The following is a 24171-nucleotide window of genomic DNA, read 5'->3' on the forward strand; positions in this document are numbered from 1 at the left end:
GCATAGTGCCTTGGAAAGTGTGTTCTTGTGGCTCTGTGGCGCAATGGATAGCGCATTGGACTTCTAGGTTGTGAATGGAGGTATTCAAAGGCTGTGGGTTCGAGTCCCACCAGAGTCATCCATAAAACCTTTTGCTCAGATATCTTTGTATTGGACAAGCATATGCTTAAACCTTTTCGGACATGAAGTATTTCAGAAGCCTAACTTTCCTCTTCGTCTTATTTCCCCTGCTGGACACACCCAGCTCAGATTTCAGAATACTCTACTAATTAGCTCACGTCAAGTCACCATTTTTAAAAAAGGAATATAACAAGAATGGTTTGAAAAACACTGGTTTAGGCCAAAAACTGCTACTGCCAATTGATGGCCACCTACCTAGCAAGAAATGCTTTCCATTTCTGCTAGCTTAAACAGAGTTTAGATTTATTGTAAATGGAGGTTCACAACACATTTGAGACACGAGTATTGAAAGATTTTAACCAAAATGAAATGATTTGAGACATTCCCTTTTTCCTCAATAGAAGCCTGCACACTTTTCAGCTTTTGGAAATAATCCTCTAACTTCAAAGGAAGCTAATTATGACTTAATCAGCTCTTTTCCTGACATGCTACCTCTTTTAGACTTTGAATACAAGAGTATCAAACCAGGGTAAGTACCTGGCGCTGTGGTTTAGTTTGTTAAAATGCCTGTCTAGTAAACAGGAGATCCTGGGTTCGAATCCCAGCAGTGCGTAATATGTGTAGCTTCTACTATAGTCATCCAAAATTTTCAGATGTAAAAGTCTCTACAGGACACACCTTCTGGACTTCTAGGTTGTGAATAAAGGCTCAAAGGGAAAACTTTCATGAGGTAATCAGCTGTTTTCAAGATGTGCTACCTCTCTAAGGCTTTATATACCAAAAAAATGCTTTGTATTACAGCTGGCGCTGTGGCTTAGTTGGTCAAAGCGCCTGTCTTGTAAACAGGAGATCCTGGGTTCAAATCCCAGCAGTGCCTATGCTACAGGATATGTGGGAGCACTTTTAAACTTTTCACATTTGAAAGTCTTTACATGCTGAACAGTGTGTATCAGAATGGAAGAACTGGAAAGCTAAGAAGTGCTGGACAAGGCATAGTGCCTTGGAAAGCGTATTCTTGTGGTTCTGTGGCACAATGGATAGCGCATTGGACTTCTAGGTTGTGAATGGAGGTATTCAAAGGCTGTGGGTTCGAGTCCCACCAGAGTCATCCATAAAACCTTTTGCTCAGATATCTTTGTGTTGGACAAGCATATGCTTAAACCTTTGGGACATGAAGTATTTCAGAAGCCTACCTTTCCTCTTCGTCTTATTTCCCCTGTTGGACACACCCAGCTCAGATTTCAGAATAATCTACTAATTAGCTCACGTCAAGTCCCCATTTTTAAAAAAGGAATATAACAAGAATGGTTTGAAAAACACTGGTTTAGGCCAAAAACTGCTACTGCCAATTGATGGCCACCTACCTAGCAAGAAATGCTTTCCATTTCTGCTAGCTTAAACAGAGTTTAGATTTATTGTAAATGGAGGTTCACAACACATTTGAGACACGAGTATTGAGAGATTTTAACCAAAATGAAATGATTTGAGACATTCCCTTATTCCTCAATAGAAGCCTGCACACTTTTCAGCTTTTGGAAATAATTCTCTTACTTCAAAGGAACCTAATCATGACTTAATCAGCTCTTTTCCTGACATGCTACCTCTTTTAGACTTTGAATACAAAAGTATCAAACCTAAGGAAGTACCTGGCGCTGTGGCTTAGTTGGTTAAAGCGCCTGTCTAGTAAACAGGAGATCCTGGGTTCGAATTCCAGCAGTGCCTAATATATGTGGCTTCTACTAGTATTCATCCAAACTTTTCAGATGTAAAAGTCTCTACAGGACACACCTTTTGGACTTCTAGGTTGTGAATAAAGGCTCAAAGGAAAAACTTTCATGAGGTAATCAGCTGTTTTCAAGATGTGCTACCTCTTTAAGGCTTTATATACCAACAAAATGCTTTGTATTACAGCTGGTGCTGTGGCTTAGTTGGTCAAAGCGCCTGTCTTGTAAACAGGAGATCCTGGGTTCAAATCCCAGCAGTGCCTATGCCACAGGATGTGTGGGAGCACTTTTAAACTTTTCACATTTGAAAGTCTTTACATGCTGAACAGTGTGTATCAGCAAGGAATAACTGGAAAGCTAAGAAGTGCTGGACAAGGCATAGTGCCTTGGACATCGTGTTCTTGTGGCTCTGTGGCGCAATGGATAGCGCATTGGACTTCTAGGTTTTGAATGGAGATATTCAAAGGCTGTGGGTTTGAGTCCCACCAGAGTCATCCATAAAAACTTTTGCTCAGATATCTTTGTGTTGGACAAGCATATGCTTAAACCTTTTCGGACATGAAGTATTTCAGAAGCCTACCTTTCCTCTTCGTCTTATTTCCCCTGTTGGACACACCCAGCTCAGATTTCAGAATACTCTACTAATTAGCTCACGTCAAGTCCCCATTTTTAAAAAAGGAATATAACAAGAATGGTTTGAAAAACACTGGTTTAGGCCAAAAACTGCTACTGCCAATTGATGGCCACCTACCTAGCAAGATATGCTTTCCATTTCTGCTAGCTTAAATAGAGTTTAGATTTATTGTAAATGGAGGTTCACAACACATTTGAGACACGAGTATTGAGAGATTTTAACCAAAATGAAATGATTTGAGACATTCCCTTATTCCTCAATAGAAGCCTGCACACGTTACAGCTTTTGGAAAAAATCCTCTAACTTCAAAGGAACCTAATCATGACTTAATCAGCTCTTTTCCGGACATGCTACCTCTTTTAGACTTTGAATACAAAAGTATCAAACCAAAGTAAGTATCTGGCGCTGTGGCTTAGTTGGTTAAAGCGCCTGTCTAGTAAACAGGAGATCCTGGGTTCGAATCTCAGCAGTGCCTAAAATGTGTGCCTTCTACTAGTATTCATCCAAACTTTTCAGATGTAAAAGTCTCTACAGGACACACCTTCTGGACTTCTAGGTTGTGAATAAAGGCTCAAAGGGAAAACTTTCATGAGGTAATCAGCTGTTTTCAAGATGTGCTACCTCTTTAAGGCTTTATATACCAAAAAAATGCTTTGTATTACAGCTTGCGCTGTGGCTTAGTTGGTCAAAGCGCCTGTCTTGTAAACAGGAGATCCTGGGTTCAAATCCCAGCAGTGCCTATGCCACAGGATATGTGGGAGCACTTTTAAACTTTTCACATTTGAAAGTCTTTACATGCTGAACAGTGTGTATCAGCAAGGAAGAACTGGAAAGCTAAGAAGTGCTGGACAAGGCATAGTGCCTTGGAAAGCGTGTTCTTGTGGCTCTGTCGCGCAATGGATAGCGCATTGGACTTCTAGGTTGTGAATGGAGGTATTCAAAGGCTGTGGGTTCGAGTCCCACCAGAGTCATCCATAAAAACTTTTGCTCAGATATCTTTGTGTTGGACAAGCATATGCTTAAACCTTTTCGGACATGAAGTATTTCAGAAGCCTACCTTTCCTCTTCGTCTTATTTCCCCTGTTGGACACACCCAGCTCAGATTACAGAATACTCTACTAATTAGCTCACGTCATGTCCCGATTTTTAAAAAAGGAATATAACAAGAATGGTTTGAAAAACACTGGTTTAGGCCAAAAACTGCTACTGCCAATTGATGGCCACCTACCTAGCAAGAAATGCTTTCCATTTCTGCTAGCTTAAATAGAGTTTAGATTTATTGTAAATGGAGGTTCACAACACATTTGAGACACGAGTATTGAGAGATTTTAACCAAAATGAAATGATTTGAGACATTCCCTTATTCCTCAATAGAAGCCTGCACACTTTTCAGCTTTTGGAAATAATCCTCTAACTTCAAAGGAACCTAATCATGACTTAATCAGCTCTTTTCCTGACATGCTACCTCTTTTAGACTTTGAATACAAAAGTATCAAACCAAAGTAAGTATCTGGCGCTGTGGCTTAGTTGGTTAAAGCGCCTGTCTAGTAAACAGGAGATCCTGGGTTCGAATCTCAGCAGTCCCTAAAATGTGTGCCTTCTACTAGTATACATCCAAACTTTTCAGATGTAAAAGTCTCTACAGGACACACCTTCTGGATTTCTAGGTTGTGAATAAAGGCTCAAAGGGAAAACTTTCATGAGGTAATCAGCTGTTTTCAAGATGTGCTACCTCTTTAAGGCTTTATATACCAAAAAAATGCTTTGTATTACAGCTGGCGCTGTGGCTTAGTTGGTTAAAGCGCCTGTCTAGTAAACAGGAGCTCCTGGGTTCGAATCCCAGCAGTGCCTAATATATGTGGCTTCTACTAGTATTCATCCAAACTTTTCAAATGTAAAAGTCTCTACAGGACACATTTTTTGGACTTCTAGGTTGTGAATAAAGGCTCAAAGGGAAACCTTTCATGAGGTAATCAACTGTTTTCAAGATGTGCTACCTCTTTAAGGCTTTATATACCAACAAAATGCTTTGTATTACAGCTGGCGCTGTGGCTTAGTTGGTCAAAGCGCTTGTCTTGTAAACAGGAGATCCTGGGTTCAAATCCCAGCAGTGCCTATGCCACAGGATATGTGGGAGCACTTTTAAACTTTTCACATTTGAAAGTCTTTACATGCTGAACAGTGTGTATCAGCAAGGAATAACTGGAAAGCTAAGAAGTGCTCGACAAGGCATAGTGCCTTGGAAAGCGTGTTCTTGTGGCTCTGTGGCGCAATGGATAGCGCATTGGACTTCTAGGTTGTGAATGGAGGTATTCAAAGGCTGTGGGTTCGAGTCCCACCAGAGTCATCCATAAAACCTTTTGCTCAGATATCTTTGTGTTGGACAAGCATATGCTTAAACCTTTGGGACATGAAGTATTTCAGAAGCCTACCTTTCCTCTTCGTCTTATTTCCCCTGTTGGACACACCCAGCTCAGATTTCAGAATACTCTACTAATTAGCTCACGTCAAGTCCCCATTTTTAAAAAAGGAATATAACAAGAATGGTTTGAAAAACACTGGTTTAGGCCAAAAACTGCTACTGCCAATTGATGGCCACCTACCTAGCAAGAAATGCTTTCCATTTCTGCTAGCTTAAACAGAGTTTAGATTTATTGTAAATGGAGGTTCACAACACATTTGAGACACGAGTATTGAGAGATTTTAACCAAAATGAAATTATTTGAGACATTCCCTTATTCCTCAATAGAAGCCTGCACACTTTTCAGCTTTTGGAAATAATCCTCTAACTTCAAAGGAACCTAATCATGACTTAATCAGCTCTTTTCCTGACATGCTACCTCTTTTAGACTTTGAATACAAAAGTATCAAACCTAAGGAAGTACCTGGCGCTCTGTCTTAGTTGGTTAAAGCGCCTGTCTAGTAAACAGGAGATCCCGGGTTCGAATCCCAGCAGTGCCTAATATATGTGGCTTCTACTAGTATTCATCCAAACTTTTCAGATGTAAAAGTCTCTACAGGACACACCTTCTGGACTTCTAGGTTGTGAATAAAGGCTCAAAGGAAAAACTTTCATGAGGTAATCAGCTGTTTTCAAGATGTGCTACCTCTTTAAGGCTTTATATACCAACAAAATGCTTTGCATTACAGCTGGCGCTGTGGCTTAGTTGGTCAAAGCGCCTGTCTTGTAAACAGGAGATCCTGGGTTCAAATCCCAGCAGTGCCTATGCCACAGGATATGTGGGAGCACTTTTAAACTTTTCACATTTGAAAGTCTTTACATGCTGAACAGTGTGTATCAGCAAGGAAGAACTGGAAAGCTAAGAAGTGCTGGACAAGGCATAGTGGTTTGGAAAGTGTGTTCTTGTGGCTCTGTGGCGCAATGGATAGCGCATTGGACTTCTAGGTTGTGAATGGAGGTATTCAAAGGCTGTGGGTTCGAGTCCCACCAGAGTCATCCATAAAACCTTTTGCTCAGATATCTTTGTGTGACAAGCATATGCTTAAACCATTGGGACATGAAGTATTTTAGAAGCCTACCTTTCCTCTTCGTCTTATTTCCCTTGTTGGACACACCCAGCTCAGATTTCAGAATACTCTACTAATTAGCTCACGTCAAGTCCCCTTTTTTTAAAAAAGGAATATAACAAGAATGGTTTGAAAAACACTGGTTTAGGCCAAAAACTGCTACTGCCAATTGATGGCCACCTACCTAGCAAGAAATGCTTTCCATTTCTGCTAGCTTAAATAGAGTTTAGATTTATTGTAAATGGAGGTTCACAACACATTTGAGACACGAGTATTGAGAGATTTTAACCAAAATGAAATGATTTGAGACATTCCCTTATTCCTCAATAGAAGCCTGCACACTTTTCAGCTTTTGGAAATAATCCTCTAACTTCAAAGGAACCTAATCATGACTTAATCAGCTCTTTTCCTGACATGCTACCTCTTTTAGACTTTGAATACAAAAGTATCAAACCAAAGTAAGTACCTGGCGCTGTGGCTTAGTTGGTTAAAGCGCCTGTCTAGTAAACAGGAGATCCTGGGTTCGAATCCCAGCAGTGCCTAAAATGTGTGGCTTCTACTAGTATTCATCCAAACTTTTCAGATGTAAAAGTCTCTACAGGACACACCTTCTGGACTTCTAGGTTGTGAATAAAGGCTCAAAGGGAAAACTTTCATGAGGTAATCAGCTGTTTTCAAGATGTGCTACCTCTTTAAGGCTTTATATACCAACAAAATGCTTTGCATTACAGCTGGCACTGTGGCTTAGTTGGTCAAAGCGCCTGTCTTGTAAACAGGAGATCCTGGGTTCAAATCCCAGCAGTGCCTATGCCACAGGATATGTGGGAGCACTTTTAAACTTTTCACATTTGAAAGTCTTTACATGCTGAACAGTGTGTATCAGCAAGGAAGAACTGGAAAGCTAAGAAGTGCTGGACAAGGCATAGTGCCTTGGAAAGTGTGTTCTTGTGGCACTGTGGCGCAATGGATAGCGCATTGGACTTCTAGGTTGTGAATGGAGGTATTCAAAGGCTGTGGGTTCGAGTCCCACCAGAGTCATCCATAAAAACTTTTGCTCAGATATCTTTGTGTTGGACAAGCATATGCTTAAACCTTTTCGGACATGAAGTATTTCAGAAGCCTACCTTTCCTCTTCGTCTAATTTCCCTTGTTGGACACACCCAGCTCAGATTACAGAATACTCTACTAATTAGCTCACGTCAAGTCCCCATTTTTAAAAAAAGGAATATAACAAGAATGGTTTGAAAAACACTGGTTTAGGCCAAAAACTGCTACTGCCAATTGATGGCCACCTACCTAGCAAGAAATGCTTTCCATTTCTGCTAGCTTAAATAGAGTTTAGATTTATTGTAAATGGAGGTTCACAACACATTTGAGACACGAGTATTGAGAGATTTTAAACAAAATGAAATGATTTGAGACATTCCCTTATTCCTCAATAGAAGCCTGCACACTTTTCAGCTTTTGGAAATAATCCTCTAACTTCAAAGGAACCTAATCATGACTTAATCAGCTCTTTTCCTGACATGCTACCTCTTTTAGACTTTGAATACAAAAGTATCAAACCAAAGTAAGTATCTGGCGCTGTGGCTTAGTTGGTTAAAGCGCCTGTCTAGTAAACAGGAGATCCTGGGTTCGAATCCCAGCAGTGCCTAAAATGTGTGGCTTCTACTAGTATTCATCCAAACTTTTCAGATGTAAAAGTCTCTACAGGACACACCTTCTGGACTTCTAGGTTGTGAATAAAGGCTCAAAGGGAAAACTTTCATGAGGTAATCAGCTGTTTTCAAGATGTGCTACCTCTTTAAGGCTTTATATACCAACAAAATGCTTTGCATTACAGCTGGCGCTGTGGCTTAGTTGGTCAAAGTGCCTGTCTTGTAAACAGGAGATCCTGGGTTCAAATCCCAGCAGTGCCTATGCCACAGGATACGTGGGAGCACTTTTAAACTTTTCACATTTGAAAGTCTTTACATGCTGAACAGTGTGTATCAGCAAGAAAGAACTGGAAAGCTAAGAAGTGCTGGACAAGGCATAGTGCCTTGGAAAGTGTGTTCTTGTGGCTCTGTGGCGCAATGGATAGCGCATTGGACTTCTAGGTTGTGAATGGAGGTATTCAAAGGCTGTGGGTTCGAGTCCCACCAGAGTCATCCATAAAAACTTTTGCTCAGATATCTTTGTGTTGGACAAGCATATGCTTAAACCTTTTCGGACATGAAGTATTTCAGAAGCCTACCTTTCCTCTTCGTCTTATTTCCCCTGTTGGACACACCCAGCTCAGATTACAGAATACTCTACTAATTAGCTCACGTCAAGTCCCCATTTTTAAAAAAGGAATATAACAAGAATGGTTTGAAAAACACTGGTTTAGGCCAAAAACTGCTACTGCCAATTGATGGCCACCTACCTAGCAAGAAATGCTTTCCATTTCTGCTAGCTTAAATAGAGTTTAGATTTATTGTAAATGGAGGTTCACAACACATTTGAGACACGAGTATTGAGAGATTTTAACCAAAATGAAATGATTTGAGACATTCCCTTATTCCTCAATAGAAGCCTGCACACTTTTCAGCTTTTGGAAATAATCCTCTAACTTCAAAGGAACCTAATCATGACTTAATCAGCTCTTTTCCTGACATGCTACCTCTTTTAGACTTTGAATACAAAAGTATCAAACCAAAGTAAGTACCTGGCGCTGTGGCTTAGTTGGTTAAAGCGCCTGTCTAGTAAACAGGAGATCCTGGGTTCGAATCCCAGCAGTGCCTAAAATGTGTGGCTTCTACTAGTATTCATCCAAACTTTTCAGATGTAAAAGTCTCTACAGGACACACCTTCTGGACTTCTAGGTTGTGAATAAAGGCTCAAAGGGAAAACTTTCATGAGGTAATCAGCTGTTTTCAAGATGTGCTACCTCTTTAAGGCTTTATATACCAACAAAATGCTTTGCATTACAGCTGGCACTGTGGCTTAGTTGGTCAAAGCGCCTGTCTTGTAAACAGGAGATCCTGGGTTCAAATCCCAGCAGTGCCTATGCCACAGGATATGTGGGAGCACTTTTAAACTTTTCACATTTGAAAGTCTTTACATGCTGAACAGTGTGTATCAGCAAGGAAGAACTGGAAAGCTAAGAAGTGCTGGACAAGGCATAGTGCCTTGGAAAGTGTGTTCTTGTGGCTCTGTGGCGCAATGGATAGCGCATTGGACTTCTAGGTTGTGAATGGAGGTATTCAAAGGCTGTGGGTTCGAGTCCCACCAGAGTCATCCATAAAAACTTTTGCTCAGATATCTTTGTGTTGGACAAGCATATGCTTAAACCTTTTCGGACATGAAGTATTTCAGAAGCCTACCTTTCCTCTTCGTCTAATTTCCCCTGTTGGACACACCCAGCTCAGATTACAGAATACTCTACTAATTAGCTCACGTCAAGTCCCCATTTTTAAAAAAGGAATATAACAAGAATGGTTTGAAAAACACTGGTTTAGGCCAAAAACTGCTACTGCCAATTGATGGCCACCTACCTAGCAAGAAATGCTTTCCATTTCTGCTAGCTTAAATAGAGTTTAGATTTATTGTAAATGGAGGTTCACAACACATTTGAGACACGAGTATTGAGAGATTTTAACCAAAATGAAATGATTTGAGACATTCCCTTATTCCTCAATAGAAGCCTGCACACTTTTCAGCTTTTGGAAATAATCCTCTAACTTCAAAGGAACCTAATCATGACTTAATCAGCTCTTTTCCTGACATGCTACCTCTTTTAGACTTTGAATACAAAAGTATCAAACCAAAGTAAGTACCTGGCGCTGTGGCTTAGTTGGTTAAAGCGCCTGTCTAGTAAACAGGAGATCCTGGGTTCGAATCCCAGCAGTGCCTAAAATGTGTGGCTTCTACTAGTATTCATCCAAACTTTTCAGATGTAAAAGTCTCTACAGGACACACCTTCTGGACTTCTAGGTTGTGAATAAAGGCTCAAAGGGAAAACTTTCATGAGGTAATCAGCTGTTTTCAAGATGTGCTACCTCTTTAAGGCTTTATATACCAACAAAATGCTTTGCATTACAGCTGGCACTGTGGCTTAGTTGGTCAAAGCGCCTGTCTTGTAAACAGGAGATCCTGGGTTCAAATCCCAGCAGTGCCTATGCCACAGGATATGTGGGAGCACTTTTAAACTTTTCACATTTGAAAGTCTTTACATGCTGAACAGTGTGTATCAGCAAGGAAGAACTGGAAAGCTAAGAAGTGCTGGACAAGGCATAGTGCCTTGGAAAGTGTGTTCTTGTGGCTCTGTGGCGCAATGGATAGCGCATTGGACTTCTAGGTTGTGAATGGAGGTATTCAAAGGCTGTGGGTTCGAGTCCCACCAGAGTCATCCATAAAAACTTTTGCTCAGATATCTTTGTGTTGGACAAGCATATGCTTAAACCTTTTCGGACATGAAGTATTTCAGAAGCCTACCTTTCCTCTTCGTCTAATTTCCCCTGTTGGACACACCCAGCTCAGATTACAGAATACTCTACTAATTAGCTCACGTCAAGTCCCCATTTTTAAAAAAAGGAATATAACAAGAATGGTTTGAAAAACACTGGTTTAGGCCAAATACTGCTACTGCCAATTGATGGCCACCTACCTAGCAAGAAATGCTTTCCATTTCTGCTAGCTTAAACAGAGTTTAGATTTATTGTAAATGGAGGTTCACAACACATTTGAGACACGAGTATTGAGAGATTTTAACCAAAATGAAATGATTTGAGACATTCCCTTATTCCTCAATAGAAGCCTGCACACTTTTCAGCTTTTGGAAATAATCCTCTAACTTCAAAGGAACCTAATCATGACTTAATCAGCTCTTTTCCTGACATGCTACCTCTTTTAGACTTTGAATACAAAAGTATCAAACCAAAGTAAGTATCTGGCGCTGTGACTTAGTTGGTTAAAGCGCCTGTCTAGTAAACAGGAGATCCTGGGTTCGAATCCCAGCAGTGCCTAAAATGTGTGGCTTCTACTAGTATTCATCCAAACTTTTCAGATGTAAAAGTCTCTACAGGACACACCTTCTGGACTTCTAGGTTGTGAATAAAGGCTCAAAGGGAAAACTTTCATGAGGTAATCAGCAGTTTTCAAGATGTGCTACCTCTTTAAGGCTTTATATACCAACAAAATGCTTTGCATTACAGCTGGCGCTGTGGCTTAGTTGGTCAAAGTGCCTGTCTTGTAAACAGGAGATCCTGGGTTCAAATCCCAGCAGTGCCTATGCCACAGGATACGTGGGAGCACTTTTAAACTTTTCACATTTGAAAGTCTTTACATGCTGAACAGTGTGTATCAGCAAGAAAGAACTGGAAAGCTAAGAAGTGCTGGACAAGGCATAGTGCCTTGGAAAGTGTGTTCTTGTGGCTCTGTGGCGCAATGGATAGCGCATTGGACTTCTAGGTTGTGAATGGAGGTATTCAAAGGCTGTGGGTTCGAGTCCCACCAGAGTCATCCATAAAAACTTTTGCTCAGATATCTTTGTGTTGGACAAGCATATGCTTAAACCTTTTCGGACATGAAGTATTTCAGAAGCCTACCTTTCCTCTTCGTCTTATTTCCCCTGTTGGACACACCCAGCTCAGATTACAGAATACTCTACTAATTGGCTCATGTCAAGTCCTCATTTTTTAAAAAGGAATATAACAAGAATGGTTTGAAAAACACTGGTTTAGGCCAAAAACTGCTACTGCCAATTGATGGCCACCTACCTAGCAAGAAATGCTTTCCATTTCTGCTAGCTTAAATAGAGTTTAGATTTATTGTAAATGGAGGTTCACAACACATTTGAGACACGAGTATTGAGAGATTTTAACCAAAATGAAATGATTTGAGACATTCCCTTATTCCTCAATAGAAGCCTGCACACTTTTCAGCTTTTGGAAATAATCCTCTAACTTCAAAGGAACCTAATCATGACTTAATCAGCTCTTTTCCTGACATGCTACCTCTTTTAGACTTTGAATACAAAAGTATCAAACCATAGTTAGTACCTGGCGCTGTGGCTTAGTTGGTTAAAGCGCCTCTCTAGTAAACAGGTGATCCTGGGTTCGGATCCCAGCAGTGCCTAAAATGTGTGCCTTCTACTAGTATTCATCCAAACTTTTCAGATGTAAAAGTCTCTACAGGACACACCTTCTGGACTTCTAGGTTGTGAATAAAGGCTCAAAGGGAAAACTTTCATGAGGTAATCAGCTGTTTTCAAGATGTGCTACCTCTTTAAGGCTTTATATACCAACAAAAGGCTTTGCATTACAGCTGGCGCTGTGGCTTAGTTGGTCAAAGCGCCTGTCTTGTAAACAGGAGATCCAGGGTTCAAATCCCAGCAGTGCCTATGCCACAGGATATGTGGGAGCACTTTTAAACTTTTCACATTTGAAAGTCTTTACATGCTGAACAGTGTGTATCAGCAAGGAAGAACTGGAAAGCTAAGAAGTGCTGGACAAGGCATAGTGCCTTGGAAAGTGTGTTCTTGTGGCTCTGTGGCGCAATGGAGAGCGCATTGGACTTCTAGGTTGTGAATGGAGGTATTCAAAGGCTGTGGGTTCGAGTCCCACCAGAGTCATCCATAAAAACTTTTGCTCAGATATCTTTGTGTTGGACAAGCATATGCTTAAACCTTTTCGGACATGAAGTATTTCAGAAGCCTACCTTTCCTCTTCGTCTTATTTCCCCTGTTGGACACAACCAGCTCAGATTACAGAATACTCTACTAATTGGCTCATGTCAAGTCCTCATTTTTTAAAAAGGAATATAACAAGAATGGTTTGAAAAACACTGGTTTAGGCCAAAAACTGCTACTGCCAATTGATGGCCACCTACCTAGCAAGAAATGCTTTCCATTTCCGCTAGCTTAAATAGAGTTTAGATTTATTGTAAATGGAGGTTCACAACACATTTGAGACACGAGTATTGAGAGATTTTAACCAAAATGAAATGATTTGAGACATTCCCTTATTCCTCAATAGAAGCTTGCACACTTTTCAGCTTTTGGAAATAATCCTCTAACTTCAAAGGAACCTAATCATGACTTAATCAGCTCTTTTCCTGACATGCTACCTCTTTTAGACTTTGAATACAAAAGTATCAAACCAAAGTAAGTACCTGGCGCTGTGGCTTAGTTGGTTAAAGCGCCTGTCTAGTAAACAGGAGATCCTGGGTTCGAATCCCAGCAGTGCCTAAAATGTGTGCCTTCTACTAGTATTCATCCAAACTTTTCAGATGTAAAAGTCTCTACAGGACACACCTTCTGGACTTCTAGGTTGTGAATAAAGGCTCAAAGGGAAAACTTTCATGAGGTAATCAAGATGTGCTACCTCTTTAAGGCTTTATATACCAACAAAATGCTTTGCATTACAGCTGGCGCTGTGGCTTAGTTGGTCAAAGCGCCTGTCTTGTAAACAGGAGATCCTGGGTTCAAATCCCAGCAGTGCCTATGCCACAGGATATGTGGGAGCACTTTTAAACTTTTCACATTTGAAAGTCTTTACATGCTGAACAGTGTGTATCAGCAAGGAAGAACTGGAAAGCTAAGAAGTGCTGGACAAGGCATAGTGCCTTGGAAAGTGTGTTCTTGTGGCTCTGTGGCGCAATGGATAGCGCATTGGACTTCTAGGTTGTGAATGGAGGTATTCAAAGGCTGTGGGTTCGAGTCCCACCAGAGTCATCCATAAAACCTTTTGCTCAGATATCTTTGTATTGGACAAGCATATGCTTAAACCTTTTCGGACATGAAGTATTTCAGAAGCCTAACTTTCCTCTTCGTCTTATTTCCCCTGCTGGACACACCCAGCTCAGATTTCAGAATACTCTACTAATTAGCTCACGTCAAGTCACCATTTTTAAAAAAGGAATATAACAAGAATGGTTTGAAAAACACTGGTTTAGGCCAAAAACTGCTACTGCCAATTGATGGCCACCTACCTAGCAAGAAATGCTTTCCATTTCTGCTAGCTTAAACAGAGTTTAGATTTATTGTAAATGGAGGTTCACAACACATTTGAGACACGAGTATTGAAAGATTTTAACCAAAATGAAATGATTTGAGACATTCCCTTTTTCCTCAATAGAAGCCTGCACACTTTTCAGCTTTTGGAAATAATCCTCTAACTTCAAAGGAAGCTAATTATGACTTAATCAGCTCTTTTCCTGACATGCTACCTCTTTTAGACTTTGAATACAAGAGTATCAAACCAGGGTAAGTACCTGGCGCTGTGGTTTAGTTTGTTAAAATGCCTGTCTAGTAAACAGGAGATCCTGGGTTCGAATCCCAGCAGTGCGTAATATGTGTAGCTTCTACTATAGTCATCCAAAATTTTCAGATGTAAAAGTCTCTACAGGACACACCTTCTGGACTTCTAGGTTGTGAATAAAGGCTCAAAGGGAAAACTTTCATGAGGTAATCAGCTGTTTTCAAGATGTGCTACCTCTCTAAGGCTTTATATACCAAAAAAATGCTTTGTATTACAGCTGGCGCTGTGGCTTAGTTGGTCAAAGCGCCTGTCTTGTAAACAGGAGATCCTGGGTTCAAATCCCAGCAGTGCCTATGCTACAGGATATGTGGGAGCACTTTTAAACTTTTCACATTTGAAAGTCTTTACATGCTGAACAGTGTGTATCAGAATGGAAGAACTGGAAAGCTAAGAAGTGCTGGACAAGGCATAGTGCCTTGGAAAGCGTATTCTTGTGGTTCTGTGGCACAATGGATAGCGCATTGGACTTCTAGGTTGTGAATGGAGGTATTCAAAGGCTGTGGGTTCGAGTCCCACCAGAGTCATCCATAAAACCTTTTGCTCAGATATCTTTGTGTTGGACAAGCATATGCTTAAACCTTTGGGACATGAAGTATTTCAGAAGCCTACCTTTCCTCTTCGTCTTATTTCCCCTGTTGGACACACCCAGCTCAGATTTCAGAATAATCTACTAATTAGCTCACGTCAAGTCCCCATTTTTAAAAAAGGAATATAACAAGAATGGTTTGAAAAACACTGGTTTAGGCCAAAAACTGCTACTGCCAATTGATGGCCACCTACCTAGCAAGAAATGCTTTCCATTTCTGCTAGCTTAAACAGAGTTTAGATTTATTGTAAATGGAGGTTCACAACACATTTGAGACACGAGTATTGAGAGATTTTAACCAAAATGAAATGATTTGAGACATTCCCTTATTCCTCAATAGAAGCCTGCACACTTTTCAGCTTTTGGAAATAATTCTCTTACTTCAAAGGAACCTAATCATGACTTAATCAGCTCTTTTCCTGACATGCTACCTCTTTTAGACTTTGAATACAAAAGTATCAAACCTAAGGAAGTACCTGGCGCTGTGGCTTAGTTGGTTAAAGCGCCTGTCTAGTAAACAGGAGATCCTGGGTTCGAATTCCAGCAGTGCCTAATATATGTGGCTTCTACTAGTATTCATCCAAACTTTTCAGATGTAAAAGTCTCTACAGGACACACCTTTTGGACTTCTAGGTTGTGAATAAAGGCTCAAAGGAAAAACTTTCATGAGGTAATCAGCTGTTTTCAAGATGTGCTACCTCTTTAAGGCTTTATATACCAACAAAATGCTTTGTATTACAGCTGGTGCTGTGGCTTAGTTGGTCAAAGCGCCTGTCTTGTAAACAGGAGATCCTGGGTTCAAATCCCAGCAGTGCCTATGCCACAGGATGTGTGGGAGCACTTTTAAACTTTTCACATTTGAAAGTCTTTACATGCTGAACAGTGTGTATCAGCAAGGAATAACTGGAAAGCTAAGAAGTGCTGGACAAGGCATAGTGCCTTGGACATCGTGTTCTTGTGGCTCTGTGGCGCAATGGATAGCGCATTGGACTTCTAGGTTTTGAATGGAGATATTCAAAGGCTGTGGGTTTGAGTCCCACCAGAGTCATCCATAAAAACTTTTGCTCAGATATCTTTGTGTTGGACAAGCATATGCTTAAACCTTTTCGGACATGAAGTATTTCAGAAGCCTACCTTTCCTCTTCGTCTTATTTCCCCTGTTGGACACACCCAGCTCAGATTTCAGAATACTCTACTAATTAGCTCACGTCAAGTCCCCATTTTTAAAAAAGGAATATAACAAGAATGGTTTGAAAAACACTGGTTTAGGCCAAAAACTGCTACTGCCAATTGATGGCCACCTACCTAGCAAGATATGCTTTCCATTTCTGCTAGCTTAAATAGAGTTTAGATTTATTGTAAATGGAGGTTCACAACACATTTGAGACACGAGTATTGAGAGATTTTAACCAAAATGAAATGATTTGAGACATTCCCTTATTCCTCAATAGAAGCCTGCACACGTTACAGCTTTTGGAAAAAATCCTCTAACTTCAAAGGAACCTAATCATGACTTAATCAGCTCTTTTCCGGACATGCTACCTCTTTTAGACTTTGAATACAAAAGTATCAAACCAAAGTAAGTATCTGGCGCTGTGGCTTAGTTGGTTAAAGCGCCTGTCTAGTAAACAGGAGATCCTGGGTTCGAATCTCAGCAGTGCCTAAAATGTGTGCCTTCTACTAGTATTCATCCAAACTTTTCAGATGTAAAAGTCTCTACAGGACACACCTTCTGGACTTCTAGGTTGTGAATAAAGGCTCAAAGGGAAAACTTTCATGAGGTAATCAGCTGTTTTCAAGATGTGCTACCTCTTTAAGGCTTTATATACCAAAAAAATGCTTTGTATTACAGCTTGCGCTGTGGCTTAGTTGGTCAAAGCGCCTGTCTTGTAAACAGGAGATCCTGGGTTCAAATCCCAGCAGTGCCTATGCCACAGGATATGTGGGAGCACTTTTAAACTTTTCACATTTGAAAGTCTTTACATGCTGAACAGTGTGTATCAGCAAGGAAGAACTGGAAAGCTAAGAAGTGCTGGACAAGGCATAGTGCCTTGGAAAGCGTGTTCTTGTGGCTCTGTCGCGCAATGGATAGCGCATTGGACTTCTAGGTTGTGAATGGAGGTATTCAAAGGCTGTGGGTTCGAGTCCCACCAGAGTCATCCATAAAAACTTTTGCTCAGATATCTTTGTGTTGGACAAGCATATGCTTAAACCTTTTCGGACATGAAGTATTTCAGAAGCCTACCTTTCCTCTTCGTCTTATTTCCCCTGTTGGACACACCCAGCTCAGATTACAGAATACTCTACTAATTAGCTCACGTCATGTCCCGATTTTTAAAAAAGGAATATAACAAGAATGGTTTGAAAAACACTGGTTTAGGCCAAAAACTGCTACTGCCAATTGATGGCCACCTACCTAGCAAGAAATGCTTTCCATTTCTGCTAGCTTAAATAGAGTTTAGATTTATTGTAAATGGAGGTTCACAACACATTTGAGACACGAGTATTGAGAGATTTTAACCAAAATGAAATGATTTGAGACATTCCCTTATTCCTCAATAGAAGCCTGCACACTTTTCAGCTTTTGGAAATAATCCTCTAACTTCAAAGGAACCTAATCATGACTTAATCAGCTCTTTTCCTGACATGCTACCTCTTTTAGACTTTGAATACAAAAGTATCAAACCAAAGTAAGTATCTGGCGCTGTGGCTTAGTTGGTTAAAGCGCCTGTCTAGTAAACAGGAGATCCTGGGTTCGAATCTCAGCAGTCCCTAAAATGTGTGCCTTCTACTAGTATACATCCAAACTTTTCAGATGTAAAAGTCTCTACAGGACACACCTTCTGGATTTCTAGGTTGTGAATAAAGGCTCAAAGGGAAAACTTTCATGAGGTAATCAGCTGTTTTCAAGATGTGCTACCTCTTTAAGGCTTTATATACCAAAAAAATGCTTTGTATTACAGCTGGCGCTGTGGCTTAGTTGGTTAAAGCGCCTGTCTAGTAAACAGGAGCTCCTGGGTTCGAATCCCAGCAGTGCCTAATATATGTGGCTTCTACTAGTATTCATCCAAACTTTTCAAATGTAAAAGTCTCTACAGGACACATTTTTTGGACTTCTAGGTTGTGAATAAAGGCTCAAAGGGAAACCTTTCATGAGGTAATCAACTGTTTTCAAGATGTGCTACCTCTTTAAGGCTTTATATACCAACAAAATGCTTTGTATTACAGCTGGCGCTGTGGCTTAGTTGGTCAAAGCGCTTGTCTTGTAAACAGGAGATCCTGGGTTCAAATCCCAGCAGTGCCTATGCCACAGGATATGTGGGAGCACTTTTAAACTTTTCACATTTGAAAGTCTTTACATGCTGAACAGTGTGTATCAGCAAGGAATAACTGGAAAGCTAAGAAGTGCTCGACAAGGCATAGTGCCTTGGAAAGCGTGTTCTTGTGGCTCTGTGGCGCAATGGATAGCGCATTGGACTTCTAGGTTGTGAATGGAGGTATTCAAAGGCTGTGGGTTCGAGTCCCACCAGAGTCATCCATAAAACCTTTTGCTCAGATATCTTTGTGTTGGACAAGCATATGCTTAAACCTTTGGGACATGAAGTATTTCAGAAGCCTACCTTTCCTCTTCGTCTTATTTCCCCTGTTGGACACACCCAGCTCAGATTTCAGAATACTCTACTAATTAGCTCACGTCAAGTCCCCATTTTTAAAAAAGGAATATAACAAGAATGGTTTGAAAAACACTGGTTTAGGCCAAAAACTGCTACTGCCAATTGATGGCCACCTACCTAGCAAGAAATGCTTTCCATTTCTGCTAGCTTAAACAGAGTTTAGATTTATTGTAAATGGAGGTTCACAACACATTTGAGACACGAGTATTGAGAGATTTTAACCAAAATGAAATTATTTGAGACATTCCCTTATTCCTCAATAGAAGCCTGCACACTTTTCAGCTTTTGGAAATAATCCTCTAACTTCAAAGGAACCTAATCATGACTTAATCAGCTCTTTTCCTGACATGCTACCTCTTTTAGACTTTGAATACAAAAGTATCAAACCTAAGGAAGTACCTGGCGCTCTGTCTTAGTTGGTTAAAGCGCCTGTCTAGTAAACAGGAGATCCCGGGTTCGAATCCCAGCAGTGCCTAATATATGTGGCTTCTACTAGTATTCATCCAAACTTTTCAGATGTAAAAGTCTCTACAGGACACACCTTCTGGACTTCTAGGTTGTGAATAAAGGCTCAAAGGAAAAACTTTCATGAGGTAATCAGCTGTTTTCAAGATGTGCTACCTCTTTAAGGCTTTATATACCAACAAAATGCTTTGCATTACAGCTGGCGCTGTGGCTTAGTTGGTCAAAGCGCCTGTCTTGTAAACAGGAGATCCTGGGTTCAAATCCCAGCAGTGCCTATGCCACAGGATATGTGGGAGCACTTTTAAACTTTTCACATTTGAAAGTCTTTACATGCTGAACAGTGTGTATCAGCAAGGAAGAACTGGAAAGCTAAGAAGTGCTGGACAAGGCATAGTGGTTTGGAAAGTGTGTTCTTGTGGCTCTGTGGCGCAATGGATAGCGCATTGGACTTCTAGGTTGTGAATGGAGGTATTCAAAGGCTGTGGGTTCGAGTCCCACCAGAGTCATCCATAAAACCTTTTGCTCAGATATCTTTGTGTGACAAGCATATGCTTAAACCATTGGGACATGAAGTATTTTAGAAGCCTACCTTTCCTCTTCGTCTTATTTCCCTTGTTGGACACACCCAGCTCAGATTTCAGAATACTCTACTAATTAGCTCACGTCAAGTCCCCTTTTTTTAAAAAAGGAATATAACAAGAATGGTTTGAAAAACACTGGTTTAGGCCAAAAACTGCTACTGCCAATTGATGGACACCTACCTAGCAAGAAATGCTTTCCATTTTTGCTAGCTTAAACAGAGTTTAGATTTATTGTAAATGGAGGTTCACAACACATTTGAGACACGAGTATTGAGAGATTTTAACCAAAATGAAATGATTTGAGACATTCCCTTATTCCTCAATAGAAGCCTGCACACTTTTCAGCTTTTGGAAATAATCCTCTAACTTCAAAGGAACCTAATCATGACTTAATCAGCTCTTTTCCTGACATGCTACCTTTTTAGACTTTGAATACAAAAGTATCAAACCTAAGGAAGTACCTGGCGCTCTGTCTTAGTTGGTTAAAGCGCCTGTCTAGTAAACAGGAGATCCCGGGTTCAAATCCCAGCAGTGCCTAAAATGTGTGGCTTCTACTAGTATTCATCCAAACTTTTCAGATGTAAAAGTCTCTACAGGACACACCTTCTGGACTTCTAGGTTGTGAATAAAGGCTCAAAGGAAAAACTTTCATGAGGTAATCAGCTGTTTTCAAGATGTAGTACCTCTTTAAGGCTTTATATACCAAAAAAATGCATTGTATTACAGCTGGCGCTGTGGCTTAGTTGGTCAAAGCGCCTGTCTTGTAAACAGGAGATCCTGGGTTCAAATCCCAGCAGTGCCTATGCCACAGGATATGTGGGAGCACTTTTAAACTTTTCACATTTGAAAGTCTTTACATGCTGAACAGTGTGTATCAGCAAGGAAGAACTGGAAAGCTAAGAAGTGCTGGACAAGACATAGTGCCTTGGAAAGCGTATTCTTGTGGCTCTGTGGCGCAATGGATAGCGCATTGGACTTCTAGGTTGTAAATGGAGGTATTCAAAGGCTGTGGGTTCGAGTCCCACCAGAGTCATCCATAAAACCTTTTGCTCAGATATCTTTGTGTTGGACAAGCATATGCTTAAACCTTTGGGACATGAAGTATTTCAGAAGCCTACCTTTCCTCTTCGTCTTATTTCCCCTGTTGGACACACCCAGCTCATATTTCAGAATACTCTACTAATTAGCTCACGTCAAGTCCCCATTTTTAAAAAAGGAATATAACAAGAATGGTTTGAAAAACACTGGTTTAGGCCAAAAACTGCTACTGCCAATTGATGGCCACCTACCTAGCAAGAAATGCTTTCCATTTCTGCTAGCTTAAACAGAGTTTAGATTTATTGTAAATGGAGGTTCACAACACATTTGAGACACGAGTATTGAGAGATTTTAACCAAAATGAAATGATTTGAGACATTCCCTTATTCCTCAATAGAAGCCTGCACACTTTTCAGCTTTTGGAAATAATCCTCTAACTTCAAAGGAACCTAATCATGACTTAATCAGCTCTTTTCCTGACATGCTACCTCTTTTAGACTTTGAATACAAAAGTATCAAACCTAAGTAAGTACCTGGCGCTCTGTCTTAGTTGGTTAAAGCGCCTGTCTAGTAAACAGGAGATCCCGGGTTCGAATCCCAGCAGTGCCTAATATATGTGGCTTCTACTAGTATTCATCCAAACTTTTCAGATGTAAAAGTCTCTACAGGACACACCTTCTGGACTTCTAGGTTGTGAATAAAGGCTCAAAGGAAAAACTTTCATGAGGTAATCAGCTGTTTTCAAGATGTGCTACCTCTTTAAGGCTTTATATACCAAAAAAATGCTTTGCATTACAGCTGGCGCTGTGGCTTAGTTGGTCAAAGCGCCTGTCTTGTAAACAGGAGATCCTGGGTTCAAATCCCAGCAGTGCCTATGCCACAGGATATGTGGGAGCACTTTTAAACTTTTCACATTTGAAAGTCTTTACATGCTGAACAGTGTGTATCAGCAAGGAAGAACTGGAAAGCTAAGAAGTGCTGGACAAGACATAGTGCCTTGGAAAGCGTATTCTTGTGGCTCTGTGGCGCAATGGATAGCGCATTGGACTTCTAGGTTGTAAATGGAGGTATTCAAAGGCTGTGGGTTCGAGTCCCACCAGAGTCATCCATAAAACCTTTTGCTCAGATATCTTTGTGTTGGACAAGCATATGCTTAAACCTTTGGGACATGAAGTATTTCAGAAGCCTACCTTTCCTCTTCGTCTTATTTCCCCTGTTGGACACACCCAGCTCATATTTCAGAATACTCTACTAATTAGCTCACGTCAAGTCCCCATTTTTAAAAAAGGAATATAACAAGAATGGTTTGAAAAACACTGGTTTAGGCCAAAAACTGCTACTGCCAATTGATGGCCACCTACCTAGCAAGAAATGCTTTCCATTTCTGCTAGCTTAAACAGAGTTTAGATTTATTGTAAATGGAGGTTCACAACACATTTGAGACACGAGTATTGAGAGATTTTAACCAAAATGAAATTATTTGAGACATTCCCTTATTCCTCAATAGAAGCCTGCACACTTTTCAGCTTTTGGAAATAATCCTCTAACTTCAAAGGAACCTAATCATGACTTAATCAGCTCTTTTCCTGACATGCTACCTCTTTTAGACTTTGAATACAAAAGTATCAAACCTAAGGAAGTACCTGGCGCTCTGTCTTAGTTGGTTAAAGCGCCTGTCTAGTAAACAGGAGATCCCGGGTTCGAATCCCAGCAGTGCCTAATATATGTGGCTTCTACTAGTATTCATCCAAACTTTTCAGATGTAAAAGTCTCTACAGGACACACCTTCTGGACTTCTAGGTTGTGAATAAAGGCTCAAAGGAAAAACTTTCATGAGGTAATCAGCTGTTTTCAAGATGTGCTACCTCTTTAAGGCTTTATATACCAAAAAAATGCTTTGTATTACAGCTGGCGCTGTGGCTTAGTTGGTCAAAGCGCCTGTCTTGTAAACAGGAGATCCTGGGTTCAAATCCCAGCAGTGCCTATGCCACAGGATATGTGGGAGCACTTTTAAACTTTTCACATTTGAAAGTCTTTACATGCTGAACAGTGTGTATCAGCAAGGAAGAACTGGAAAGCTAAGAAGTGCTGGACAAGACATAGTGCCTTGGAAAGCGTATTCTTGTGGCTCTGTGGCGCAATGGATAGCACATTGGACTTCTAGGTTGTAAATGGAGGTATTCAAAGGCTGTGGGTTCGAGTCCCACCAGAGTCATCCATAAAACCTTTTGCTCAGATATCTTTGTGTTGGACAAGCATATGCTTAAACCTTTGGAACATGAAGTATTTCAGAAGCCTACCTTTCCTCTTCGTCTTATTTCCCCTGTTGGACACACCCAGCTCATATTTCAGAATACTCTACTAATTAGCTCACGTCAAGTCCCCATTTTTAAAAAAGGAATATAACAAGAATGGTTTGAAAAACACTGGTTTAGGCCAAAAACTGCTACTGCCAATTGATGGCCACCTACCTAGCAAGAAATGCTTTCCATTTCTGCTAGCTTAAACAGAGTTTAGATTTATTGTAAATGGAGGTTCACAACACATTTGAGACACGAGTATTGAGAGATTTTAACCAAAATGAAATGATTTGAGACATTCCCTTATTCCTCAATAGAAGCCTGCACACTTTTCAGCTTTTGGAAATAATCCTCTAACTTCAAAGGAACCTAATCATGACTTAATCAGTTCTTTTCCTGACATGCTACCTCTTTTAGACTTTGAATACAAAAGTATCAAACCTAAGGAAGTACCTGGCGCTCTGTCTTAGTTGGTTAAAGCGCCTGTCTAGTAAACAGGAGATCCTAGGTTCGAATCCCAGCAGTGCCTAATATATGTGGCTTCTACTAGTATTCATCCAAACTTTTCAGATGTAAAAGTCTCTACAGGACACACCTTCTGGACTTCTAGGTTGTGAATAAAGGCTCAAAGGAAAAACTTTCATGAGGTAATCAGCTGTTTTCAAGATGTGCTACCTCTTTAAGGCTTTATATACCAAAAAAATGCTTTGTATTACAGCTCGTGCTGTGGCTTAGTTGGTCAAAGCGCCTGTCTTGTAAACAGGAGATCCTGGGTTCAAATCCCAGCAGTGCCTATGCCACAGGATATGTGGGAGCACTTTTAAACTTTTCACATTTGAAAGTCTTTACATGCTGAACAGTGTGTATCAGCAAGGAACAACTGGAAAGCTAAGAAGTGCTGGACAAGACATAGTGCCTTGGAAAGCGTATTCTTGTGGCTCTGTGGCGCAATGGATAGCGCATTGGACTTCTAGGTTGTAAATGGAAGTATTCAAAGGCTGTGGGTTCGAGTCCCACCAGAGTCATCCATAAAACCTTTTGCTCAGATATCTTTGTGTTGGACAAGCATATGCTTAAACCTTTGGAACATGAAGTATTTCAGAAGCCTACCTTTCCTCTTCGTCTTATTTCCCCTGTTGGACACACCCAGCTCATATTTCAGAATACTCTACTAATTAGCTCACGTCAAGTCCCCATTTTTAAAAAAGGAATATAACAAGAATGGTTTGAAAAACACTG

At 40.5% G+C, this 24171-nt stretch overlaps 64 non-coding genes across 64 annotated transcripts; all 64 read left to right on the top strand.

Annotated features, from left to right (window-relative positions):
- Positions 1–29: 29 nt before the first annotated feature.
- Positions 30–118, top strand: trnar-ucu (transfer RNA arginine (anticodon UCU)). Its single transcript is given in 2 exon segments — positions 30–66; positions 83–118. It is a non-coding gene; the product is annotated as a tRNA-Arg (tRNA).
- A 541-nt stretch (positions 119–659) lies between these two features.
- On the top strand, positions 660–733 carry trnat-agu (transfer RNA threonine (anticodon AGU)). The gene has a single exon. It is a non-coding gene; the product is annotated as a tRNA-Thr (tRNA).
- Positions 734–923: 190 nt separating this feature from the next.
- trnat-ugu (transfer RNA threonine (anticodon UGU)) lies at positions 924–997 on the top strand. The gene has a single exon. It is a non-coding gene; the product is annotated as a tRNA-Thr (tRNA).
- A 142-nt stretch (positions 998–1139) lies between these two features.
- trnar-ucu (transfer RNA arginine (anticodon UCU)) lies at positions 1140–1228 on the top strand. The gene is given in 2 exon segments: positions 1140–1176; positions 1193–1228. It is a non-coding gene; the product is annotated as a tRNA-Arg (tRNA).
- A 540-nt stretch (positions 1229–1768) lies between these two features.
- Positions 1769–1842, top strand: trnat-agu (transfer RNA threonine (anticodon AGU)). Its single transcript has one exon. It is a non-coding gene; the product is annotated as a tRNA-Thr (tRNA).
- Positions 1843–2033: 191 nt separating this feature from the next.
- Positions 2034–2107, top strand: trnat-ugu (transfer RNA threonine (anticodon UGU)). The gene has a single exon. It is a non-coding gene; the product is annotated as a tRNA-Thr (tRNA).
- A 142-nt stretch (positions 2108–2249) lies between these two features.
- trnar-ucu (transfer RNA arginine (anticodon UCU)) lies at positions 2250–2338 on the top strand. Its single transcript is given in 2 exon segments — positions 2250–2286; positions 2303–2338. It is a non-coding gene; the product is annotated as a tRNA-Arg (tRNA).
- Positions 2339–2879: 541 nt separating this feature from the next.
- On the top strand, positions 2880–2953 carry trnat-agu (transfer RNA threonine (anticodon AGU)). The gene has a single exon. It is a non-coding gene; the product is annotated as a tRNA-Thr (tRNA).
- Positions 2954–3144: 191 nt separating this feature from the next.
- trnat-ugu (transfer RNA threonine (anticodon UGU)) lies at positions 3145–3218 on the top strand. The gene has a single exon. It is a non-coding gene; the product is annotated as a tRNA-Thr (tRNA).
- A 142-nt stretch (positions 3219–3360) lies between these two features.
- trnar-ucu (transfer RNA arginine (anticodon UCU)) lies at positions 3361–3449 on the top strand. The gene is given in 2 exon segments: positions 3361–3397; positions 3414–3449. It is a non-coding gene; the product is annotated as a tRNA-Arg (tRNA).
- A 541-nt stretch (positions 3450–3990) lies between these two features.
- On the top strand, positions 3991–4064 carry trnat-agu (transfer RNA threonine (anticodon AGU)). Its single transcript has one exon. It is a non-coding gene; the product is annotated as a tRNA-Thr (tRNA).
- Positions 4065–4255: 191 nt separating this feature from the next.
- On the top strand, positions 4256–4329 carry trnat-agu (transfer RNA threonine (anticodon AGU)). The gene has a single exon. It is a non-coding gene; the product is annotated as a tRNA-Thr (tRNA).
- A 191-nt stretch (positions 4330–4520) lies between these two features.
- Positions 4521–4594, top strand: trnat-ugu (transfer RNA threonine (anticodon UGU)). The gene has a single exon. It is a non-coding gene; the product is annotated as a tRNA-Thr (tRNA).
- A 142-nt stretch (positions 4595–4736) lies between these two features.
- On the top strand, positions 4737–4825 carry trnar-ucu (transfer RNA arginine (anticodon UCU)). The gene is given in 2 exon segments: positions 4737–4773; positions 4790–4825. It is a non-coding gene; the product is annotated as a tRNA-Arg (tRNA).
- Positions 4826–5365: 540 nt separating this feature from the next.
- Positions 5366–5439, top strand: trnat-agu (transfer RNA threonine (anticodon AGU)). The gene has a single exon. It is a non-coding gene; the product is annotated as a tRNA-Thr (tRNA).
- A 191-nt stretch (positions 5440–5630) lies between these two features.
- Positions 5631–5704, top strand: trnat-ugu (transfer RNA threonine (anticodon UGU)). The gene has a single exon. It is a non-coding gene; the product is annotated as a tRNA-Thr (tRNA).
- A 142-nt stretch (positions 5705–5846) lies between these two features.
- trnar-ucu (transfer RNA arginine (anticodon UCU)) lies at positions 5847–5935 on the top strand. The gene is given in 2 exon segments: positions 5847–5883; positions 5900–5935. It is a non-coding gene; the product is annotated as a tRNA-Arg (tRNA).
- Positions 5936–6474: 539 nt separating this feature from the next.
- trnat-agu (transfer RNA threonine (anticodon AGU)) lies at positions 6475–6548 on the top strand. Its single transcript has one exon. It is a non-coding gene; the product is annotated as a tRNA-Thr (tRNA).
- A 191-nt stretch (positions 6549–6739) lies between these two features.
- On the top strand, positions 6740–6813 carry trnat-ugu (transfer RNA threonine (anticodon UGU)). The gene has a single exon. It is a non-coding gene; the product is annotated as a tRNA-Thr (tRNA).
- A 142-nt stretch (positions 6814–6955) lies between these two features.
- trnar-ucu (transfer RNA arginine (anticodon UCU)) lies at positions 6956–7044 on the top strand. Its single transcript is given in 2 exon segments — positions 6956–6992; positions 7009–7044. It is a non-coding gene; the product is annotated as a tRNA-Arg (tRNA).
- Positions 7045–7586: 542 nt separating this feature from the next.
- Positions 7587–7660, top strand: trnat-agu (transfer RNA threonine (anticodon AGU)). Its single transcript has one exon. It is a non-coding gene; the product is annotated as a tRNA-Thr (tRNA).
- Positions 7661–7851: 191 nt separating this feature from the next.
- trnat-ugu (transfer RNA threonine (anticodon UGU)) lies at positions 7852–7925 on the top strand. Its single transcript has one exon. It is a non-coding gene; the product is annotated as a tRNA-Thr (tRNA).
- A 142-nt stretch (positions 7926–8067) lies between these two features.
- Positions 8068–8156, top strand: trnar-ucu (transfer RNA arginine (anticodon UCU)). The gene is given in 2 exon segments: positions 8068–8104; positions 8121–8156. It is a non-coding gene; the product is annotated as a tRNA-Arg (tRNA).
- Positions 8157–8697: 541 nt separating this feature from the next.
- On the top strand, positions 8698–8771 carry trnat-agu (transfer RNA threonine (anticodon AGU)). Its single transcript has one exon. It is a non-coding gene; the product is annotated as a tRNA-Thr (tRNA).
- Positions 8772–8962: 191 nt separating this feature from the next.
- On the top strand, positions 8963–9036 carry trnat-ugu (transfer RNA threonine (anticodon UGU)). Its single transcript has one exon. It is a non-coding gene; the product is annotated as a tRNA-Thr (tRNA).
- Positions 9037–9178: 142 nt separating this feature from the next.
- On the top strand, positions 9179–9267 carry trnar-ucu (transfer RNA arginine (anticodon UCU)). Its single transcript is given in 2 exon segments — positions 9179–9215; positions 9232–9267. It is a non-coding gene; the product is annotated as a tRNA-Arg (tRNA).
- A 541-nt stretch (positions 9268–9808) lies between these two features.
- On the top strand, positions 9809–9882 carry trnat-agu (transfer RNA threonine (anticodon AGU)). The gene has a single exon. It is a non-coding gene; the product is annotated as a tRNA-Thr (tRNA).
- A 191-nt stretch (positions 9883–10073) lies between these two features.
- Positions 10074–10147, top strand: trnat-ugu (transfer RNA threonine (anticodon UGU)). The gene has a single exon. It is a non-coding gene; the product is annotated as a tRNA-Thr (tRNA).
- Positions 10148–10289: 142 nt separating this feature from the next.
- On the top strand, positions 10290–10378 carry trnar-ucu (transfer RNA arginine (anticodon UCU)). Its single transcript is given in 2 exon segments — positions 10290–10326; positions 10343–10378. It is a non-coding gene; the product is annotated as a tRNA-Arg (tRNA).
- A 542-nt stretch (positions 10379–10920) lies between these two features.
- Positions 10921–10994, top strand: trnat-agu (transfer RNA threonine (anticodon AGU)). The gene has a single exon. It is a non-coding gene; the product is annotated as a tRNA-Thr (tRNA).
- Positions 10995–11185: 191 nt separating this feature from the next.
- trnat-ugu (transfer RNA threonine (anticodon UGU)) lies at positions 11186–11259 on the top strand. The gene has a single exon. It is a non-coding gene; the product is annotated as a tRNA-Thr (tRNA).
- Positions 11260–11401: 142 nt separating this feature from the next.
- Positions 11402–11490, top strand: trnar-ucu (transfer RNA arginine (anticodon UCU)). The gene is given in 2 exon segments: positions 11402–11438; positions 11455–11490. It is a non-coding gene; the product is annotated as a tRNA-Arg (tRNA).
- A 541-nt stretch (positions 11491–12031) lies between these two features.
- On the top strand, positions 12032–12105 carry trnat-agu (transfer RNA threonine (anticodon AGU)). The gene has a single exon. It is a non-coding gene; the product is annotated as a tRNA-Thr (tRNA).
- A 191-nt stretch (positions 12106–12296) lies between these two features.
- Positions 12297–12370, top strand: trnat-ugu (transfer RNA threonine (anticodon UGU)). Its single transcript has one exon. It is a non-coding gene; the product is annotated as a tRNA-Thr (tRNA).
- Positions 12371–12512: 142 nt separating this feature from the next.
- Positions 12513–12601, top strand: trnar-ucu (transfer RNA arginine (anticodon UCU)). Its single transcript is given in 2 exon segments — positions 12513–12549; positions 12566–12601. It is a non-coding gene; the product is annotated as a tRNA-Arg (tRNA).
- Positions 12602–13142: 541 nt separating this feature from the next.
- On the top strand, positions 13143–13216 carry trnat-agu (transfer RNA threonine (anticodon AGU)). Its single transcript has one exon. It is a non-coding gene; the product is annotated as a tRNA-Thr (tRNA).
- Positions 13217–13397: 181 nt separating this feature from the next.
- On the top strand, positions 13398–13471 carry trnat-ugu (transfer RNA threonine (anticodon UGU)). Its single transcript has one exon. It is a non-coding gene; the product is annotated as a tRNA-Thr (tRNA).
- A 142-nt stretch (positions 13472–13613) lies between these two features.
- Positions 13614–13702, top strand: trnar-ucu (transfer RNA arginine (anticodon UCU)). Its single transcript is given in 2 exon segments — positions 13614–13650; positions 13667–13702. It is a non-coding gene; the product is annotated as a tRNA-Arg (tRNA).
- Positions 13703–14243: 541 nt separating this feature from the next.
- trnat-agu (transfer RNA threonine (anticodon AGU)) lies at positions 14244–14317 on the top strand. The gene has a single exon. It is a non-coding gene; the product is annotated as a tRNA-Thr (tRNA).
- Positions 14318–14507: 190 nt separating this feature from the next.
- On the top strand, positions 14508–14581 carry trnat-ugu (transfer RNA threonine (anticodon UGU)). The gene has a single exon. It is a non-coding gene; the product is annotated as a tRNA-Thr (tRNA).
- A 142-nt stretch (positions 14582–14723) lies between these two features.
- trnar-ucu (transfer RNA arginine (anticodon UCU)) lies at positions 14724–14812 on the top strand. Its single transcript is given in 2 exon segments — positions 14724–14760; positions 14777–14812. It is a non-coding gene; the product is annotated as a tRNA-Arg (tRNA).
- A 540-nt stretch (positions 14813–15352) lies between these two features.
- Positions 15353–15426, top strand: trnat-agu (transfer RNA threonine (anticodon AGU)). Its single transcript has one exon. It is a non-coding gene; the product is annotated as a tRNA-Thr (tRNA).
- A 191-nt stretch (positions 15427–15617) lies between these two features.
- trnat-ugu (transfer RNA threonine (anticodon UGU)) lies at positions 15618–15691 on the top strand. Its single transcript has one exon. It is a non-coding gene; the product is annotated as a tRNA-Thr (tRNA).
- A 142-nt stretch (positions 15692–15833) lies between these two features.
- Positions 15834–15922, top strand: trnar-ucu (transfer RNA arginine (anticodon UCU)). The gene is given in 2 exon segments: positions 15834–15870; positions 15887–15922. It is a non-coding gene; the product is annotated as a tRNA-Arg (tRNA).
- A 541-nt stretch (positions 15923–16463) lies between these two features.
- On the top strand, positions 16464–16537 carry trnat-agu (transfer RNA threonine (anticodon AGU)). Its single transcript has one exon. It is a non-coding gene; the product is annotated as a tRNA-Thr (tRNA).
- A 191-nt stretch (positions 16538–16728) lies between these two features.
- trnat-ugu (transfer RNA threonine (anticodon UGU)) lies at positions 16729–16802 on the top strand. The gene has a single exon. It is a non-coding gene; the product is annotated as a tRNA-Thr (tRNA).
- A 142-nt stretch (positions 16803–16944) lies between these two features.
- trnar-ucu (transfer RNA arginine (anticodon UCU)) lies at positions 16945–17033 on the top strand. Its single transcript is given in 2 exon segments — positions 16945–16981; positions 16998–17033. It is a non-coding gene; the product is annotated as a tRNA-Arg (tRNA).
- A 541-nt stretch (positions 17034–17574) lies between these two features.
- trnat-agu (transfer RNA threonine (anticodon AGU)) lies at positions 17575–17648 on the top strand. Its single transcript has one exon. It is a non-coding gene; the product is annotated as a tRNA-Thr (tRNA).
- Positions 17649–17839: 191 nt separating this feature from the next.
- Positions 17840–17913, top strand: trnat-agu (transfer RNA threonine (anticodon AGU)). The gene has a single exon. It is a non-coding gene; the product is annotated as a tRNA-Thr (tRNA).
- A 191-nt stretch (positions 17914–18104) lies between these two features.
- trnat-ugu (transfer RNA threonine (anticodon UGU)) lies at positions 18105–18178 on the top strand. The gene has a single exon. It is a non-coding gene; the product is annotated as a tRNA-Thr (tRNA).
- A 142-nt stretch (positions 18179–18320) lies between these two features.
- Positions 18321–18409, top strand: trnar-ucu (transfer RNA arginine (anticodon UCU)). The gene is given in 2 exon segments: positions 18321–18357; positions 18374–18409. It is a non-coding gene; the product is annotated as a tRNA-Arg (tRNA).
- A 540-nt stretch (positions 18410–18949) lies between these two features.
- On the top strand, positions 18950–19023 carry trnat-agu (transfer RNA threonine (anticodon AGU)). The gene has a single exon. It is a non-coding gene; the product is annotated as a tRNA-Thr (tRNA).
- A 191-nt stretch (positions 19024–19214) lies between these two features.
- trnat-ugu (transfer RNA threonine (anticodon UGU)) lies at positions 19215–19288 on the top strand. The gene has a single exon. It is a non-coding gene; the product is annotated as a tRNA-Thr (tRNA).
- A 142-nt stretch (positions 19289–19430) lies between these two features.
- Positions 19431–19519, top strand: trnar-ucu (transfer RNA arginine (anticodon UCU)). The gene is given in 2 exon segments: positions 19431–19467; positions 19484–19519. It is a non-coding gene; the product is annotated as a tRNA-Arg (tRNA).
- An 803-nt stretch (positions 19520–20322) lies between these two features.
- Positions 20323–20396, top strand: trnat-ugu (transfer RNA threonine (anticodon UGU)). Its single transcript has one exon. It is a non-coding gene; the product is annotated as a tRNA-Thr (tRNA).
- Positions 20397–20538: 142 nt separating this feature from the next.
- Positions 20539–20627, top strand: trnar-ucu (transfer RNA arginine (anticodon UCU)). The gene is given in 2 exon segments: positions 20539–20575; positions 20592–20627. It is a non-coding gene; the product is annotated as a tRNA-Arg (tRNA).
- Positions 20628–21167: 540 nt separating this feature from the next.
- Positions 21168–21241, top strand: trnat-agu (transfer RNA threonine (anticodon AGU)). The gene has a single exon. It is a non-coding gene; the product is annotated as a tRNA-Thr (tRNA).
- A 191-nt stretch (positions 21242–21432) lies between these two features.
- trnat-ugu (transfer RNA threonine (anticodon UGU)) lies at positions 21433–21506 on the top strand. The gene has a single exon. It is a non-coding gene; the product is annotated as a tRNA-Thr (tRNA).
- Positions 21507–21648: 142 nt separating this feature from the next.
- trnar-ucu (transfer RNA arginine (anticodon UCU)) lies at positions 21649–21737 on the top strand. Its single transcript is given in 2 exon segments — positions 21649–21685; positions 21702–21737. It is a non-coding gene; the product is annotated as a tRNA-Arg (tRNA).
- Positions 21738–22277: 540 nt separating this feature from the next.
- trnat-agu (transfer RNA threonine (anticodon AGU)) lies at positions 22278–22351 on the top strand. The gene has a single exon. It is a non-coding gene; the product is annotated as a tRNA-Thr (tRNA).
- Positions 22352–22542: 191 nt separating this feature from the next.
- On the top strand, positions 22543–22616 carry trnat-ugu (transfer RNA threonine (anticodon UGU)). The gene has a single exon. It is a non-coding gene; the product is annotated as a tRNA-Thr (tRNA).
- A 142-nt stretch (positions 22617–22758) lies between these two features.
- On the top strand, positions 22759–22847 carry trnar-ucu (transfer RNA arginine (anticodon UCU)). The gene is given in 2 exon segments: positions 22759–22795; positions 22812–22847. It is a non-coding gene; the product is annotated as a tRNA-Arg (tRNA).
- Positions 22848–23652: 805 nt separating this feature from the next.
- trnat-ugu (transfer RNA threonine (anticodon UGU)) lies at positions 23653–23726 on the top strand. The gene has a single exon. It is a non-coding gene; the product is annotated as a tRNA-Thr (tRNA).
- A 142-nt stretch (positions 23727–23868) lies between these two features.
- On the top strand, positions 23869–23957 carry trnar-ucu (transfer RNA arginine (anticodon UCU)). The gene is given in 2 exon segments: positions 23869–23905; positions 23922–23957. It is a non-coding gene; the product is annotated as a tRNA-Arg (tRNA).
- Positions 23958–24171: the final 214 nt, after the last annotated feature.

This window comes from Pseudorasbora parva, chromosome 8 (genome assembly GCF_024679245.1).
Source record: "Pseudorasbora parva isolate DD20220531a chromosome 8, ASM2467924v1, whole genome shotgun sequence".
Taxonomy (NCBI): domain Eukaryota; kingdom Metazoa; phylum Chordata; class Actinopteri; order Cypriniformes; family Gobionidae; genus Pseudorasbora; species Pseudorasbora parva.